Source organism: Podarcis raffonei, chromosome 2 (assembly GCF_027172205.1).
Source record: "Podarcis raffonei isolate rPodRaf1 chromosome 2, rPodRaf1.pri, whole genome shotgun sequence".
Taxonomy (NCBI): Eukaryota; Metazoa; Chordata; class Lepidosauria; order Squamata; family Lacertidae; genus Podarcis; species Podarcis raffonei.
Window position 1 is genome coordinate 103738935 of NC_070603.1, and position 18860 is coordinate 103757794.

Consider the following 18860-nt stretch of genomic DNA (forward strand, 5'->3'; position numbering starts at 1 on the left):
TTTTTTCTTTTTCTTTTGGCAGGTAGCTACTGAGTAAATAGCAGCTGGCTACCTTTCCTCATTGCCAATCACTTTTCAAATAACATTTCATATTCTGTGTGGCGCTCTTAGTCCATCTGCCTGCTCCCACTGGCTTGTGGAAAACTGCCTTTCACCCACTGTGTTAAATCAGCTGGCTCCTGGGGTAACTTCTAAGGTGTTGATTCAGAGCAGCATGAGCAGCCGGCCTGGACGGAGCTTTTACAAAAGCAGAAATATCTTATCCTGGTGCCCAGGTAAGGTCAACACAGAGGCCACCTTTGATGCTAAAGAAGTAGCTCACTTTAGATTAAACAAAAGGAAGCACTTGGCTCTTTACTGCTGGAGGCAACAAAGATATGTAGTTGTGAACCAGAGGGTACTGGATGGTGCACAGAAATTCAGTGCCTAGCTTAAAACATACCCTCCAACATTTCTCTGATGAAAATAGGGATGTCCTATTCCACTCCCTCTGACATTTCTCCAATGGAAATAGGGAAAAGCGGGACATTCCAGGATAAAATCAGAAACCAGAATGGCTTCTCCAATGTCCCTGGAAAAGAGGGACACTTGGAGGGTCTGCTTAAAATTGCAGGCCTTGTTATTTTGTGTGCATCTGCTGTTGGTACAAAAGAAACTGAGAAGCAGTTACCATGCGCATTCACGAACACACCCACCTCTACTTTTACATCCACAAAGGTACGGCTGTGCTACTGTTGTGCTTTGGCCTTCCTTAAAAGTAAAAAAATAGTTCCAAAGAGTTATTACCATTGCTATTATTATGATTAATTTCAAGATTCGCTTCCCGTTTTCTTGCCAGAGCCAGGGATTTGCAGGGTAATTGCAGCAAGGAGGAGAACCACAACAAAAAGGCCGAACCCCTCCCTGAGGCGAGCAGTTTGAGCAACAAAAGACAAGCATCTCGCCCTTTGGTGTACAGCTCTTAGCCTTTGCAGCTGTCTTTCTCTCATCCTTCACTCACGTCCCCTTCTCTCCCTTCAGGGAGCAACTTTTGACCTTTTTAACTGCGCCATGATTGGCCTTTTCTTCTAGGCTTCCCTGGCCTCCTCCAGGGCTATTAGCCTTTAGAATGGTGCTACTCGGGGAGCGCAGAACGGAAAGGTGCCAGAGCGGGGAACAAACAGGACGGCAGCCCTTCCAACTCTTTTCAGCTACCCAGCTCACTTGCACAAAGATAAAGGGGAGCAGGGAAAGAGAGAATTTTCTGCAGAAATAAAAGTCCACATAAAAAGGTGGTCTGTCACAAAGCCCTTTGCTTTGTGCTGTCCTGAGAAAGAAGGTTTTCAGTCTAACCAGTGGCGCCAACTTGGGCCCCCAATTGTGGGTGCCCAGACACGCAACATGACATCATGATGCTACATTGTGTGCATGTGCGCGCGCACACACACACATGCTGCTTGGTCTCTGCCTGCCACCACCACCCACTGCCTTGCCTTTGCTGGTTTTTTGGCGCTGCGGCAGCAGCAACTGGGCCAGGGCCTCTGTCTCCCCCTCATGGCCTCTATTGGGGCCTGCTGCTGCCGCAGACATGCTTAGGCACCCACAGTGGAAATTTTGTGGGTGCTGAGGCACCCAGCCCCCCCCAGAGGTGGCAGCTGTGATTCTAACCACTGGGTTTCAAAGTTGTAGTTATATTATAGACTAAAACTTAAAAGAACAGACAAGGGCCTGGTCTGCACATCATGCTAAGCCAAACCATAGTTTGGTGTGAACACAGTAGCACACAGGCTCTGGGATCATGGCCACTTTGCTCCTCCCTGGTTGTTTTGGCACATTGCAGAGCTAAGCCATAAGAGTATCTTTTGAACCCTGGTTCATGGTTTCCTTCTCCCAGGCAAACCATGAGCCATAAACTCTGGGGCAAAGCCCTCCCATCAATGCCCGTCCTATGACACAGTGCCATCAACAGGGTCTTTCAAGAGGGCTTTTGAGGTAAAGAATGACAGCTGCTGAGTTCTACTGCTCCCATCTCCAAACATAGAAACATAAGATCTGCCTTGTATTGGGTTAGGCCATTGGTCCATCTGGCTCAGTAACTTTGCAGGCAGTAACTTTGCAGAAGAAAGTCTGCTTACAAGTAAGAATGGCTGGGTGATCAGCTGGTTGGGGAAGAGAGAGGGTGGGGCTTGGGAAGACAGTTGCGCCAGCTCTCCATCACAGACTGAAGCTTCCTCTTCCCTTGCTTGCCTGTGTGTCGTGACCTGCCCTGACACCCCCAGTTGCTGAAGCACCTTCCTGCATCCCACAGAGAGAAGATTTAGCAACACGTGCAAGTTTCTACCTGTGTTGTTAGGCCAGACAATTCTGTGCACAGGGCTAATGTTGTGTGCAAAGCACTGTTCCTCTTTGTTTCCCTTCATCAAAGTTCACCCTTGTCAGCGCAAAATGAGTCCAGAGAGATACCGTAGTTTTTTGTATTGTGAAATTGCTTTTTGATGCTACGTAGGAAGCAATTCATAAATGAAATAACAGTAACAGTAACAATAACAATAACAATAACAAGAACAACAAGAACAAGAACAATAATAGTATTTTATGCTCTGTTATGGTCACATAAGGTGGGGGAGTAATCAATGCAAGGTAGCTGATACACACACACACACACACATTCTTGAATTGATTTCTCAAGTTCCTACCTATAATTTACATGGTTTTGTTTTATTTATTTCATTTATTATTGTATTATACTTTTAACTTGCAATTGCAAGCCTCCTTGAGGGGTTCCACCCCAGGTTCAAAAAGTGGAATAAGGATGATTTAAAAACAGAACAAAACAAGACAAATGACAGCTTAGGTGCTTCCCTGTGCTCATTCATTTAACACTGAGGATTGTCAGCAATGCGCTCCTAAAACGTAGCCCTTTTCATTAGAAACGTGTCAGTACAGTATTCCATTTTATCTGCCTTTTATAATAATGTTAACCCTTTTGCTAAAAGCAGTGGGTGCTGCTCAGCACATGAGAGATGTTGGCATTGATGGATGTGTCTGTTTTCAGTGGTGCAACAGTGACCTAAAAATTGCCATATGTCGGTTTCCAATTAATGAAGTGTGCAGCCACAATACACACTTGATGCAGTATCAGAAGCATAATGTTTTGTTTATTTGTTAATTGAACTGACTGAAGATGCAATAAAGCAGATTGGCTTGGTTTGAAAAAAAATATCAGGAAATTAAAGTAAGCATCTTACTGAGGCAGGCAACCTAGCAGCACTAGATCTCCATTTATATTCACCAGCCTCCCTGGCGGATCCCAATACTTGGCCAGAGATCATGCCTGCTTTTTCAACAAGAGTCTTATAGCACTGTAAAGACCAGCACATTTCATTATGGCATGTGTTTCAACAGACTAGAGTCCACGAGTTTAATATCTAAAGAAGAATTCTACGCTCTCACAATATTAATTCTAAAATCTGAAAGTGGACTCTGACCTTTCAGCCACAAGATTGCTGTTGAAAAATTTATTTCTAGCGGAAAACAAAGTTGATCTCTGGATTAGAGAGGTTTCAGAGACATTTACTTTATCTCTGACCCAATGAATGAAACTCTGGCTCAGATTTTAATCTAAGATATAGAGTAATCTCATTCCTTTCCCTCTCTTACCTAGTGGAAATTTTAGCTTTGTGGGGAGTGGGGTACCCACTGGAACTACAACATGTATATAAAGTGTGTCTGCTTGCTGACCATCCATTCCCCAGTCCACTACAGCTTTATGGCCCTTCATCTTTGGTCTTCTTCATCTGGGAAACGGACCTGTCCACATAGCTGTTCAGGTTTGGTTGCATAATGACATCAGTGAGAACAAGCAAAGCAAACTGCTTCCTGAACTATATTGCCATCCCTCTGAGACAATCAAGGATTCTTCAGTAAACACGATGACATCACAATGCCATGCAGCCCATTCAGTTAGGGTCATTTCAAAGTGAGGGCAATCCTTAACACTTCCAGATGACCGCTTATCATGTTGCTTGTCTGAAATTGCTGCCGTGAAGTTCCTCCAGATATTGAACTTTACTGTATTTCCCAGTATTTTAAAACAATTCCTTCTTGCGCAGTCCCTTTTCCTGCTTGCCATTTCTTTCATGCAACAGTTTGTGATGTTCCCAGAGGCTTGGAAAAAGGAGGCTGGCCAAAATACACCTTTTGCCTCACTTAGCTGTTAGGTTGCTCGCTCTTCTTTTTGTTCCTTCGTTTTATCTTGTAATTTCTGGGAGATTCCCACTCCATGTCCGCATTTGTGTCCTGTCCACCTGAAAACAGAATAGTTTTAGCCAACCAGGAAGGAATTACGCTCGTATTTGTATCGTTGCTTGACTCTGCCTTTGTAGCTTTTAGATTGCTGATGAAATCATGCAAATCACAATTAATTGCCCCTCCGCAAAAGCACAGAAATTTGCTAAAGGACCATCAGTCAAAAAATCTTAAAGCACATTAAACCATATGGTAATTCCAAGAGAGAGGGAGAGGGGGGAGGAAATACTATTATGGGATTCTGTAAAGGCTGGCAATGCTTTGAAATGAAAACTCTGTATGTTTTGCCTCTTTTATTTATGCAGCAGAAGACAGTTTGAAGTTCTGCTAGGGCTGGAACATGGTAGTGAATATTTCAGCTCTCTTTCTGCAATTGATTTTGTGAGTAATTTTCAAATATTAATAAACTTAGTTAATACACTTCATAAAATTTACAGCATGTGTGCAGTATGCGGAGACTTGCTGACCTAATGGGGAAACAAATTCCGATCCCAACTTTTAAAGTAATGCAGTTCTTTTACTGCTCTCTGTTAGGTCTGGCAGCTTCTAGAGACTTTAATTCTTTCAGCGTTTTCTACCTCTGATAGTTCTCCAGTAACAGACATTAACATGATGGAAAATAGGACGAACTTTGTATAATTTATGGCACTGTGGTGAAGAAGAGTTTTTAGTTTGGAAAAAATATTTCATATGAAGGATAATGCTTCGTCTACCCACCCCAGCAGCTTGTCCTCATATTAGTGTCATGCCATCCTCTTTCAAACTATTAGCAAAACCCCAGCTTTAAGAGTTAGGAGTTCTTTCCTGACATCACATTTGCCCAGTGACACCTTGGATCTCTCTGCTATGAAAAATCACCAGCATTTTGTGCAAATTTCTCCCAATACGCACATTCTTTGTGCAATTTTGCTTAATGTACACTTTTTGCTAAGCAATTTCCTCAGTTCATTTTTGTGAATATTTCATGAATATATGCATTTTAATGCCTTTTACTCTGGTGCGTGCAATTTTGTATGCATTGCTTGACTGGTGGTGGGCACTGAAAAATTCAGAAAATTGCAGATTTCAAAGTACGGCTGTGTTCCAGTTCATGTACTGTTTTGAACAGTGCAAATTGGGTAAGTTTGCTTTTAAATGCAAACAGAATCGAATTTCTCCCCCATCCCTAGTTAAGATAAATTAAACGTATTTTAGAAGGTAAATCCATTGACGTGAGTCCAGAGTTTCAGGGATATACAGTGGTACCTTGGGTTAAGTACTTAATTCGTTCCAGAGGTCCGTTCTTAACCTGAAACTGTTCTTAACCTGAAGCACCACTTTAGCTAATGGGGCCTCCTGCTGCTGCCGTGCCACCGGAGCACGATTTCTGTTCTCATCCTGAAGCAAATTTCTTAACCTGAAGCACTATTTCTGGGTTAGTGGAGTCTGTAACCTGAAGCGTATGTAACCTGAAGCGTATGTAACCCAAGGTACCACTGTACTACATAAGTATAGGGTATTAAACAGCATGCTTAGTACTAGTTGTACCTCTTAAAAAGACCCAGCAGGGAATTCCCCTGTCTTCCTATGGCCACATTGTGCGCGGGAAGGGGTTAACCTTTCCCACCTTTGTCACACATACCTCAGAAATCCCCTACCCTGGTGCTTTGTCCACACCCTGAAATCTTCCTCAGCTGGAGTAGAGAAACACATGTTCACTTTCAGCACAAATAGGTAGATCAGGATTGACTGTGGGCAAAAAAATAAATGCAACAATGATGGTTTATCTTTGTTTTGTAAATGGTGTCTCTTGGTGGTTTCCTGCCCTATGGTACTGGGTGCTTAGCCTACAATAGAGAGAGGAGCTGTTATCTATCGTGCTGGGATAGATAAGCAGCTAATCTTCCAGCAGCCAAAAACCAAAACCACACTGAAAATTTGTTTGTATTGGAATTACTTGAAGCTCAATTACAGCAATAAGTTGTTTTTCTCCCCCTCAGGTTTCAGCTCTCAACCAAGAGGTGCATTTATTCCACAGTGCAATGTCCATAGGGTACCATTAGTTCAGGTTAAGAGGGAACAAGGAAGACTTATTTGAGAAGATAAAATTGGATGTGACCTTGCAATTCCAAACAGGAAAGCTCTAAAATATTCAGGTAATTGGAAGTTTGGATAAACAAAAGAGAGGATTCCATACAGTGACAGAGATGAAGCATATAGGGTGAAAATGGGCAAAGTCTGCTGGTTGGAGTTTGTTTAATGGAAATTCCATGGTAGATCCTTCCGTTCAAAGCATTGATTTAGGGTTGATAAGCAAATAACCATTGCGTGGCAAGTTCCCGCCTACCCCCATGGAAATAAAGACACGGGACACAAGAATTCGAGTTAATGGATCAAATTAGGCCACAACCTTATTGATTACAGGAATTGAGTGGTATTGGCTTAGGCATTGGTCCTAACCGGCTTCAGCGTGCATGCTTGAAGACCAGTGAGGGTTAACCACCAGTGGGAGGAGTCCTGCTGAGGCATGTCAACTAGGATCTCCCCCTGGGGTCACCACGTGGGGGCGTGCCGTGGGCCCACACCTCCATAGGCTTGGGACAAGGCCACTCCCCCCGGAATCCTTTACTGGACTACCCTTTCGTTTGGGGGAAGTGATGGTGCTCTTCCCCCCCTTCATCTGCATAACAATAGAACTGTACCCCCACCAATGCCTAACCGCCAATACCGTGGAGTTGTGACGGTTTCCTGTGAGGTAGGCGAAAACCAAATGGCTGGTGCCAATCTGCCAGTTGGAAAAATTCCTACCAGGCCCCTTGACGGCAACCGACCGAAGTCCATAGCAACGTCAGGGAACCTACCTAACAGGTGGGAGGGGAGGGAAAACCAGGTCAGCTGTGATGCGGGAAAGAGGGAGACCCTCGGCCGCGCCAGAGCTAAGTAGGCGAGGCCATGCCCCCCGAGCCAGCCGATTGGCTGGCTCAGGGAATGATGCGTCCAAGGATTCCCTGCTATTGCATGGGCTGGAGCCAGCCCCTGCGAGTGTGGGAAGGGGCATGAAGCCCGCAACCCCACCTCCTCCTTATCTCAGAAGTGGCTTTAAAGCAGTGTACAGTCATTCCTTGGGATAAATACGCTTTAGGTTGAGCGCTTCCGGGTTGCGCTTTGTGGTGACCCAGAAGTAACGGAGCACGTTACTTCCAGGTTTTGCCGCTTGCACATGTGCAGACGGTCAAAATGACGTCACACGCATGCGTGGAAGCGGCAAAACGCGACCTGCTCATGCACTGTTGCGTCTTACGTTCTGTTCGGGATGCGAACGGGGCTCTGGAATGGATCCCGTTCACATCCGGAGGTACCACTGTAGTTGGTTTACTTGCAGTTTGGTAGCCATTTTTTCTTTAAAAAAAATTTATATTGGAGTTTAGAGACTAGAGGTGTGGTGGTGGTGATGACGACGACAACAACAACAACAAATATATTTCTATTCTGCCTTTCTTGATACAAATCCTCCCTAGGTAATGTACGAATTCCAATGCATTTTTTTTTTAAGGCACACAATGGAAAAAATAAAACAAGTAGCAACAGTGATGGAGGAGGCATCCGGATAGGGACCATGGTTTAAACCAGGGGTGGAGAACCCATGATGTTTCAAATATTGTTGGAGATCAGCCCAACCAACATGGCCGATGCTCAGGGCTGATGAAAGTTGTAGTCCAACATATGGAGGCACACCAGTCAGGCTGCATCTGGCTTCCCTGGGGTCAGTGCTGCCCCTTCCTCCTCAGCCACGGCTCCCTTTCTAGTGCTTGTGCTGCTCAACTCACCTCCTCCTCTGCCTCATTGTGGCTTCCTCTTTGACTCTGTGTATTGCGGGTTGTTTTTTGGCAACCTTTTGCTTTTGCTTTGTTTTTTCTAAAGAAGAACTTTATTATAAGAAACAAGCAATACTCCCAAAATAACATATCCAGCATACACACATCTAAATGGAATATCCATGTATCACAATGGTTGATGACATCAAATTCTGAGTGCGGAAGAGTAGTTGTAGTTTTAAATTGCACCCTCCCCCCATTTCTCTGACATTTAGGCCATCTTCAGGACTATCCTTAAAAAGTAGCTTCTCGCCACTTCTGACACCAAATTGTCAGAGAAATATCGGGGCATAGAATGGCCAACAGAACCCAAACAAGAATAGCCAGCCAGACAGGACATCTTTTTTCAAAAGCATTGCAGTGCGGTAAGACCCAAGACCCCAAGTGAGGGAGTGACCCACACCAAGTCTTTCAAACAGCAGTATTTAGACACTTTTCAAGCAAAGAGGAAGCAAAAGGGTAGTTATATCCACATATGGCAATGCCTCCTTTTAATCACGAAGGATAGCCTCTTTCTTACCTTTCCCTCCCTAGTGCTTCCCCCATAGTTATAGCAATAGCTCCTGCTTTTCTCAAGGTTCTCTTACAAACACAACATTCACATTCCCGACCTGGCCACAGTGATCCATGCGACGGTCACCTCCAGGTTTAACTACTGTAATTCGCTCTACGCGGGGCTGCCCTTCAAGCTGTCCCCGAAACTCCAGCGGGTGCAGAATGCAGCAGCGAGGCTCCTCACGGGGTCTCCGCCATGGGAGCATATTCACCCAGTGCTTTTCCAGCTGCACTGGCTCCCGGTGGAGTACAGGGTCAGATTTAAGGTGCTGGTTTTGACCTTTAAAGCCCTTAACGGCCTAGGACCCTCGTACCTACGGGACCGCTTCTCCCGGTATGCCCCACGGAGAGCCTCAAGGTCCATAAATAGCAACACCCTAGTGGTCCCGAGCCCTAAGGAAGTTAGATTAGCTTCAACCAGAGCCAGGGCCTTTTCAACACTGGCTCCAGCCTGGTGGAACGCTCTGCCTCATGAGACCAGGGCCCTGCAGGATCTGATTTCTTTCCGCAGGGCCTGTAAGACAGAGTTGTTCCGCCTGGCCTTTGGCTTGGAGCCAGTTTGATTCCCTCCCCCTCTTTCTTTTCCCTTTCTCCTCCTGTGATGAGGCTGCATTTTAATATTTTAATGTTTCATTATTTTAATTGTTGTATTTTAATCTTGTTTTTAAGTTGTATTCATTCAACTTGTTTTTATTATTGCTTGTTAGCCGTCCTGAGCCCGGCCTTGACTGGGGAGGGCGTGGTATAAATAAAAAATATTATTATTATTATTATTTTTCCCACCTTCACTTGCTTAGCCCTCCTCTCACGCACTTCAGCTTTTATCCTGTGATTTCTCTAACTGTATCCCCCAGCTCCGGTCTGCTGTTACGAATCTGAATGAACCGCTTATGAGTCCCATATCTATGTACATACCTGACTGGGACTTGTTTCTCACCATCTCCCCAATTAACAAAATGGGTGAGGGAATCACTCCAAGAGGTTGAAAACCAAATCTCTTGCCTTTGGGTTTCTTGGTCTTTTGAGTGCCTTAAGGTTACACGTTTGTCTCTCCATTATTGCCATGTCTCAAAGTTTGGTGTACCAGTTCTGGATAGTCATACCAGAAGAATCCCACCCACACAGTGCTGTGTGATAATCAAATGTGGTACCACAAGCAAAAAAACCCTAATCCAGTCCTTAGAAGGTGCTTCTGCATTATCAAAAGAAAAACAAGGTGGCAGAAAAGGGGGCCTAGTTTTTGTATGTATGCTTGCTCTCTTAACCCACTTCCACTGCAAATAGGGTTAAGAAGGCTACAGTGAGGACTTTTGGGTGTCACCTGGTTGCAAAGTTTCTAACCAATGGAGGGAGAAAGGTTTCCAAGCAAAGGAAGGAGGCTAAATGCTTTGTGACTGTGGGATGGGGATCCTCTGGTCTCTTTACTTTGCAGTGGTAGCGGCAGCAGACCACTCAGAGCCTGTCTTTTGGTCTCCAGAAGTCAAGGGGCAAAAGGGGCTTTTGTGTGTGAATGGATGGATGGTGTTAGTGGGAGGATGCATGTGTGAAACAGAATGAATAGATGAATAGGGTGCAAGCTTGTAGGTATGAGTGGGTGACTGGTGTGTGTGTTTGGAAAACAAACGGATGGATGGGTGATTAATGGTTGGGGTATCTGAGTGTGTCTGAGTGTATGTGAATTTGTGTACGAGTGTGTGTGGATGGAGTATGAGTGAGTGGGAGAGTGTGGAATGATAACAATATTGGGAAAGAAAGAGTGGAGTATAGCTCTGGTCCTGCCCGTTACAGATCTACTCCTCCAGACAGATTATGGCCAAAGGAATGTGACCATCATAAGATTCTCCACTATAATTGTGATTGACTCCCCATGCTCTCTTCCCTCTCCCACTGCCATTTATTAAAAAAAAATATTATTATTTAATGAGCAAGGGCTAATGGTGTGATTAGTATTATGTCTGGTTTGACCCTACATGGTGGAGAAATTTATGGGAATGTGTGGTACCTCCCAAAAAAATTTCACTGGTCCTATTGAAACTCTTGGAGTGCTTCTCCCCCCTCAAAATTTCCCAGACATTTTGGTATAAGCAAAATCCAGGAGCAAACCAAGCTGTGTGTACATGAGTCCTCCCTCTCTTGCCTCTAAGTAATGTTGCTGAATATTGAATTCCCCCTGCCCCCGTATCTCAAAATTCCTTAGATGTGTTTTACTTGAGGAGTTTAGCTTCAGGCTCAGGAGTAAATAAGGTAGTGGATACTAAGAGACATCAAACAACGCTGAAAAACTGTGCATTAAAAAGCAATAGCCTGCCGCGAAAGAGACCCAAGTTCAAATGCAAACTTGTTTCAACAAGAAGGGAGAGGTCTGAGTAGATTGCAGAGGTGAGATCTACTCCTTCCCTCATCCGCTCCCACTTCCCTACCACTTTCCCTGAAGGTCTGAGAATTGAGTCCTTCAGGGAACATTCTTGCCATCTAATTTATGTAATAGCCTCAGTATCAAGTACACTGAGTGGGGTTTCTTTCCTCCCTCCCTCCCCTGAAGTGTACTGAATTTGATCTCTCAGCTGGAAGAGAAAAGGCAGAGATGAAGGCAAACTAAGGGCATAAGAGGAGCCTGCTGGATCGAGCCAATGGCTCTTTGAGTCCAGCATCTTGTTGTCACAGGGGCCACCCTGCGGAAAACTCACAAGCAGGACCCGAGCATGAGAGCACCCTCTTCTCCTGTGCACTCAGAAACATGACTGCCTCTGACAGTGGAGGCAGAGCATAGCCATCATGGCTAGTAGCCATTTGTGGCATTCGTACGGAGCCCCCGGTCATCTCATGGGCTATTGACCCATACACCACTAATCCGCTGCCATCAACCAGGTCCTCTTTGGTAAATCACTTAGTCTCAGTTCTTAAGTTAACAATGAAGATTGTAGTTTATTGCAAACACAAATAAACTTTGAATGCATTTGAAACGCTGTTACCCTTTACCTTCTTAGTCTTATTTTATTCTGTCTCTAACTCTTCTACCTCCCCTCACACAAGAACCAACTGCGCTGTCTCTCTATTTCCATCTGTCTGCCAACTGCTCTCCCAACTGCCTTTTCCCAACCAACCAACCAACTAACTAAACCTCGGGTTAAGCCCTTTTATAAACAAGTAGGCTCCGCCTCTGGCTTTTCTATTGGTCTACCTATTAACTCTTCTTCTCCCCCCATACAGACATTTTCCAACAAACGGGCAAACGCCACACCATTGATACAGCCTTATCCTCCATGAATTTCTTCAATCCAATTTCAAAGCCATCCAGCTAGATATGGGGAGGTGGGTAACTCTGGTCTTCAACTTAACAGTCTGTTCTGCATTGAGAGCAGAACTGTGTCTTTGTTACTTCTCAGGTTTGAAAATAAACCAGATAACGGGGAGAGGAATGTACTTTGACTATGTTTCACAGTGCTTCCTCCTTCAGAAGGTTTCTTCTGAGACGGCACCCCAGTTGTTTACAGCGTCATCATCCCATTGCAGATAATTGTTCTGTTCCGTTAGAAGTAGCTAACTCTTGCGTTCTTTTCCATGCCTTTAGAAAATCTTATTTGCAAAACTGATGAACAGTTTGGCAAGCTTTATGAAACTAAGAGGAGCATTTGGAGACAACTGCATATTCTAGAGCTTGATCTAGAGTCCAGAGGATGGACCAGAGGATGGGGCTTTGGCTAAGGATGTGCCAGTCTTACACAATGCCAATTTTATTTATATATATATATATATATATATATATATATATATATATATATATATGAGCCCCTCTTCCAAAAGTAAAAACTTTTGTCCCTCCAGAAGTTGCTGAACTGCGACTCCCATGATCCTTAGCCATTGGTCATGCTTGCTGAGGCTGACAGGAGTGTTGCAGTTCAGCAACATCTGGAGGGCCACAGGTTCCCCACGCCTGATTTAAGTGAACATCTGTTGCTCCCTTTAAAGCAGACACCTTTGGTTTTCTTTTGGTTTAAACGGCCGATGTTCCTTTTTTTAGCACTTAAAATTGTACTGTGCTCCAGGTTTTTCATCAGCATTGTGGTAGCTCGTGTTCTCTGGAGAGTCCTCTGTCAGAGTGCATTCTGTCTGAAGACGCGTAGAGGTATTTTTGTTCCCTTTTCACACTGCAAACTTGCACAGCAATGTTTGACGTGAAGGAGCTTCTGGGGCTGTGACTCTGAGGAATCTATGGCGGGCAATAACTCCTGAAAATATTGCCATGTGATTTTCTGCAGCCAGTCAGTTGCTGTATAACAACAACAACAACAACAACAACAACAACAACAACAACAACAACAACAACAACAACAACTTACTATTTTTACCCCACCTATCTTGCTGGGCTTCCCCAGCCACTCTGGGCGGCTTCCAGCAAAATATTAAAATACAGTAATTCATCAAATATTAAAAGCTTCCCTAAACAGGGATGCCTTCAGATGTCTTCAATGTCCACAATATTGGAAATATTGTGATGGTATGAGCTGCTGTTGAACCACTACTTTCATTCAGTGCCGGATCTCAGACGATAATCCCAAGCAGACGTAGGCAAACAGATTTGAGAGTCCCAGAATCACTATACATGAGGCTCAACTTTCTCAACTGAAGAAGAAGAAACAAATGAAAACTTGTTCCATCTGTAAACTTGTCAGGAATCTTAGGGCACAAAGGAAATGAAGAAAATAGCTTCCCTCAGTAACAACAAGAACAACAACAAATACATATTTTAGAAGGGCGTATGTGTGTGTATGTGTGGTTATATAGGTCTGAAGTTGTGAATAAACCTCATGGGAATTGTGAAAAATGCTCCGTAGATTTCTGCTTTGTTTTTCTGGGTGATGTTTAACAGAGACCTTGTGAAAGGAGACAAACATGTAAATGAAGTCAACTTTTCAGACCTCTGGGATCCTTCACAGCATGAGATACTCTTAACAGATAATTAGCTGGGGCCGTTAATCAAGTTTAACAGGTGTTGAGTAATGAACCGAGACAGGGCATCTGCTGTGACCGGCCTCTCTTTCTTCCTCTAATCTGGTTAGGGAAACCGAAAGCCAATTGGAGCTCAAACTGCTTTGAAATCTGAGCCAACATTGTATTTTCCTGATGCATCCATCACTCTTGTGATCATTGAAGGATGGTGACATTCACAACAGGAGTACATAAGGAACCTGCCCAAAGTGCTAATGAATACATATTCTGCAAGTCTTGAGCCTCATATACATAACCGTTTTTTGACAGTAAGCATAGTACCACGGCATACCGCTGGTGGTTTTTAAGTTCCTGACAAGGGGTATTTATGGGATTATGCTGCACAGTGTGGGTGTAAATGTCTCTGATGCTGGGAACAGTGTATCCGACCTCAAAGGTAGCCATATGCCGGAGGTGGAAAACAGGGCCAGCTCCAAGTTCGAAGGAGCCCTTCTACTAAGTAGTAGCTGTGCTCTAAGCTTTCCTGCACAACTTCATTTCAATCCCTCCCAATTTCCCAGAGTGATGCTACATTGGGCGCATTGTAGGAAATTAAGGTGGCAGCCACATCCAGCCACCTGATGCTTTTCAAGGCACAGGGACAGAATTTTTTAAGGACCCTTCTGCGGCACTGGAACCCCAGCTGCTACTGCCCAAGCAAGGCAGGTGCTGTTGCCGGCACTGATGGAGAACATTCTTATAACACTTTCTGAGAGCATACATATTTATTTATACCCTGCCCTTTCCCCCTGACAGAAATCAAGGTAGCTTACAGATAAAAATAAGAAGCACTAAAACGTACTGTAGAAAAAACAACCACACCACTATTAAAAACAATCAAACATGGATAGAATTAAAACTACATGCAGGTATAAAATCTATTAAAACCATACCAATATTTGGAATAAAGACAGCACAGCACCAGGTTTTAGCTTCGACCTAAAACCACGTGGGGTTTTATAGGTCATAACCGGCACTTTGATTTGTGCCCGGAAAAAGACCGGTAGCCAGCGGAGCTGTTGTAAAAAGGGAGTCATATGCTCCCTATACCCAGACCCCCTCAATAATATGGCTGCAGCTCTTTGAGCTGGTTGATGTATCTGAGAACTTTTCAAAGGCAGCCCCCATGTAGAGTCCATTACAATCATCCAAATGGGATCTAACTAAGGTGTGTGCCACAGTGACAGGAAGAATTCAGGCTTTGGAAAGTTTGTTGACAGAAATGTGATTTTGATTTTTCATATTTGCAGTCTCCCCCCCTTTCCTTCTTATTTGGGGTTTTTACTGGTAGATACTGCTGTGCCAAAAAAAATGCAAAGAAATTGTGACATACTCAGGTGTCCTTTTCTTAGCCCTCTCTGTGCCCTGGCACCCACTGGCAGTCACTGAGTAGACCTGGGCATCTAAATAATAATAATAATAAAAAAATTTATTTATATCCCGCCCTCCCCAGCTGAAGCCGGGCTCAGGGCGGCTAACAACACTAAAATAGTGCAACATTGTAAAAACATTATAAAAATTAATTGAAATCAAAATTGATGGCAACCATAAACTAAAGTTTTGTAAAGATTGCCAAAGGAGGGAGTCAGGCTGCGCCCTGACCAAAGGCCTGGTGGAACAGCTCTGTCTTGCAGGCCCTGCGGAAAGATGTCAAGTCCTGCAGGGACCTTGTCTCTTGTGACAGAGCGTTCCACCAGGTTGGAGCCGCAGCCGAAAAAGCCCTGGCTCTAGTTGAGGCCAGCCTAACCTCTCTGTGGCCTGGGACCTTCAAGATGTTTTTATCTGAAGACCGTAAGTTCCTCTGTGGGGCATACCAGGAGAGGCGGTCCCGTAGGTACGAGGGTCCTAGGCCGTATAGGGCTTTGAAGGTTAAAACCAGCACCTTAAACCTGATCCTGTACTCCACCAGGAGCCAGTGCAGCTGGTATAGCACCGGATGAATGTGATCTCGCAGCGAAGACCCCGTAAGGAGTCTCGCTGCGGCATTCTGCACCCGCTGGAGTTTCTGGGTCAGTCTCAAGGGCAGCCCCACGTAGAGCGAGTTACAATAAATGCCCCATAGTGGTATTAAAACCACGGTTGAATAGCCAAATGGCTAGTTAGCTGCCACCATCTACTGAACAGAGAGCAGTAGGACTCAACTGTAGGTTGGCTAGGAGGCCCAAGGCAAGGAAGTGGGATGAAATAATCCAGGTTGTACAGAATACTCCTGGATCGTGGGTAGACAAACTAAGGCCTGCGGGCCGGATCCAGCCCAATCACCTTATAAATCTGGCCTGCAGACGGTCCGGGAATCAGCATGTTTTTACATGAGTAGAATGTGTGCTTTTATTTAAAATGCATCTCTTGGTTATTTGTGGGGCATAGAAATTTGTTCATTTTTTCCCCTTCAGAATATAGTCCGGCCCCCCGCAAGATCTGAGGGACAGTGGACTGGCCCCCTGCTGAAAAAGTTTGCTGACCCCTGCCTTGGATCAAACAGCCCAAGCTGTACTTCAAACAAAACATTTTGTGTACTGTTAATAAAATGCACAGAATTGTAGGAAAATAAACAGTAAAATGTTGCGTCTAGTTCCCACTTACTAATATAGGCCAGTACCTTCTGTTACATGCTACAGATCTAGATGAGACTAAAATCTGCAACTGTCTTTTCTTCTTTCTTCCTGGAAGATGACCAGCATAGATTTCAGGTAGCTTCCGCAGCTAACTCCAGCTGAAGACTCAGAGCGCAGGACTTGGCTAAACCTCTGTAGGTCTTTGCCTGTGAAACTGACACAGTGGCCATCACTGCATCAGGATGTTGGGCAGTGGTGAAACAAGGGTCACAAAGGTCAACCTTGGTTGCTCATTTAGGAAGGGAGAGGAAGGAATTCAGGAAGACCGCTAAGGTCTCAGGGTACAACAGAAAGTCAGCTTAAACATTTTATGCATTTTCTGCCCTTTATCCCTAACCTTCTCAATGTTCTGTGACCATGACCTATCTAGGTGTACTTACAAACTAGACTAGACCATTATAACCACTAGTGGAAGAATAAGGGCAGATGTACATGTACATATGGGATCTGTTCATTGGAAAGAAGGTATACACATACAGTTTTATCAACACACCTCCATAAATTTCAGTGAAGGCTGATACTCTCCAAATAAGTGAGTTTTTGTTTTTTTTAGAAGCAGAAGAAAAGAGAAAAAAATCAAATGCTGGGCATTATCTACCCAAAGTTATGTACAATTAACCCATATGAAAAATCCGTAGGACTGAAGAGAGTTTTAAGGATTGAAATTATTCCTTGAACTTATGTATGCCATCTCTAGCTGTTGTTTTCTGATTTGTCTGTATTAAGACTTCAGGGATGCAGAGGTGTACAGGGCTAAAATCCAGTGCAAGTAAGCAGTAACTTGTGATTCTGACTGAGCTAAAGCAATGTCTAAGTGCACACCGCCTCCAGAATTCTCTGGCCAAGTAATCAAGGTCTGTTGGTTCAAGACTAAGGGAGCTGGGCATGTTTAGCCTGGAGAAAAGGAGGTTAAGGGGTGATATGATAGCCATGTTCAAATATATAAAAGGATGTCACATAGAGGAGGGAGAAAGGTTGTTTTCTGCTGCTCCAGAGAAGCGGACACGGAGCAATGGATCCAAACTGCAGGAAAGAAGATTCCACCTAAACATTAGGAAGAACTTCCTGACAGTAAGAGCTGTTCGACAGTGGAATTTGCTGCCAAGGAGTGTGGTGGAGTCTCCTTCTTTGGAGGTCTTTAAGCAGAGGCTTGACAACCATAGGTCAGGAGTGCTCTGATGGTGTTTCCTGCTTGGCAGGGGGTTGGACTCGATGGCCCTTGTGGTCTCTTCCAACTCTATGATTCTATGATTCTATGAAAAGACTAGCTTTGAATTGGCAGCCTGTGAAATCCAAATTGTCTGTATTCCATAACAATGTAAATGAGCCTTCAGAATTTCCTTGGGTATGTTTCTGCTGGATGTTTGCATGTTTCACATTTTATTAGCACAGAGATAAATAGTCCAGTAATTTTCTCTCGTAAACTCAGTGGATGCTCAGTTTGCAAAGTATAAGGTAAACAGTATAAGCAATGTGTGTTGTCTTGCCTATGCAGGGAACCATTATCTTCTGATAGAAACAAATATCTCCTGCTAGGAAGCATTGGTGTCATGCACCGAGTGCATTGTAGCAACACGATCTGTGATGGACCATTACAGTGGTACCTCGGGTTAAGTACTTAATTCGTTCTGGAGGTCCGTCCTGAATCTGAAACTGTTCTTAACCTGAAGCACCACTTTAGCTAATGAGGCCTCCTGCTGCCGCCGCGCTGCCGGAGCACGATTTCTGTTCTCATCCTGAAGCAAAGTTCTTAACCTGAAGCATTATTTCTGGGTTAATGGAGTCTGTAACCTGAAGCGTATGTAACCCGAGGTACCACTGTATTACTGTTGGGCCATTGTGAAACAGGAGAGGGACCAGGAAAAGAGAGAAACTTTTGATTATACGGATAAAAAAAATAAAGACTACAAATCCACATCCTTACTACACTAAAATTTATTTTTGGTATCTAGATGTGGATCACAGTTTGCACAAAGACAAGAATGACATTGACGTGGGGTTATCCAGATGCAAATTGTACTACTCTAGAGCAGGGGTGGCCAACCTGGGCATCTCCAGATATTGTTTTGTTGTTGTTGTTGTTTAGTCGTTTAGTCGTGTCCGACTCTTTGTGACCCCATGGACCAGAGCACGCCAGGCACTTCTGTCTTCTAATGCCTCCTGCAGTTTGGTCAGACTCATGCTGGTAGCTTTGAGAACACTGTCCAACCAGCTCATCCTCTGTCGTCCCCTTCTCCTTGTGCCCTCCATCTTTCCCAGATATTGTTAAGACTCATCAAATCTGTAGATTACACCAAGCTGGAAGGGGTAGCTAATGCCACAGAAGACAGAATCGGGATTCAAGATGACCTTAACAGATTGGATAACTGGGCCCAAACTAACAGAATGAACTTCAATAGGGACAAATTTAAGGTTCTACATTTAGGCAGGAAGAACCAGTTGCAGTAAAGTAAGATGGGGGGACATCTGGTTTGCCAGTAGTACAGAAAAGGATCTAGTAGACCACAAGCTTAACATGAGTCCACAGTGTGATGCAGCAGCCAAAAAGCTACTGCTATTC

General features: G+C 44.3%; 1 protein-coding gene and 1 long non-coding RNA gene across 2 annotated transcripts in view; both read left to right on the forward strand.

The window, feature by feature from the left end:
• FHIT (fragile histidine triad diadenosine triphosphatase) overlaps nucleotides 1-18860 on the forward strand; it is a 1046044-nt gene that overhangs the window by 488018 nt on the left and 539166 nt on the right. The window lies entirely within an intron of this gene.
• LOC128408514 (uncharacterized) lies at nucleotides 2842-6491 on the forward strand. Its single transcript, XR_008329117.1, has 3 exons — nucleotides 2842-4479; nucleotides 4593-4668; nucleotides 6267-6491. It is a non-coding gene; the product is annotated as an uncharacterized LOC128408514 (long non-coding RNA).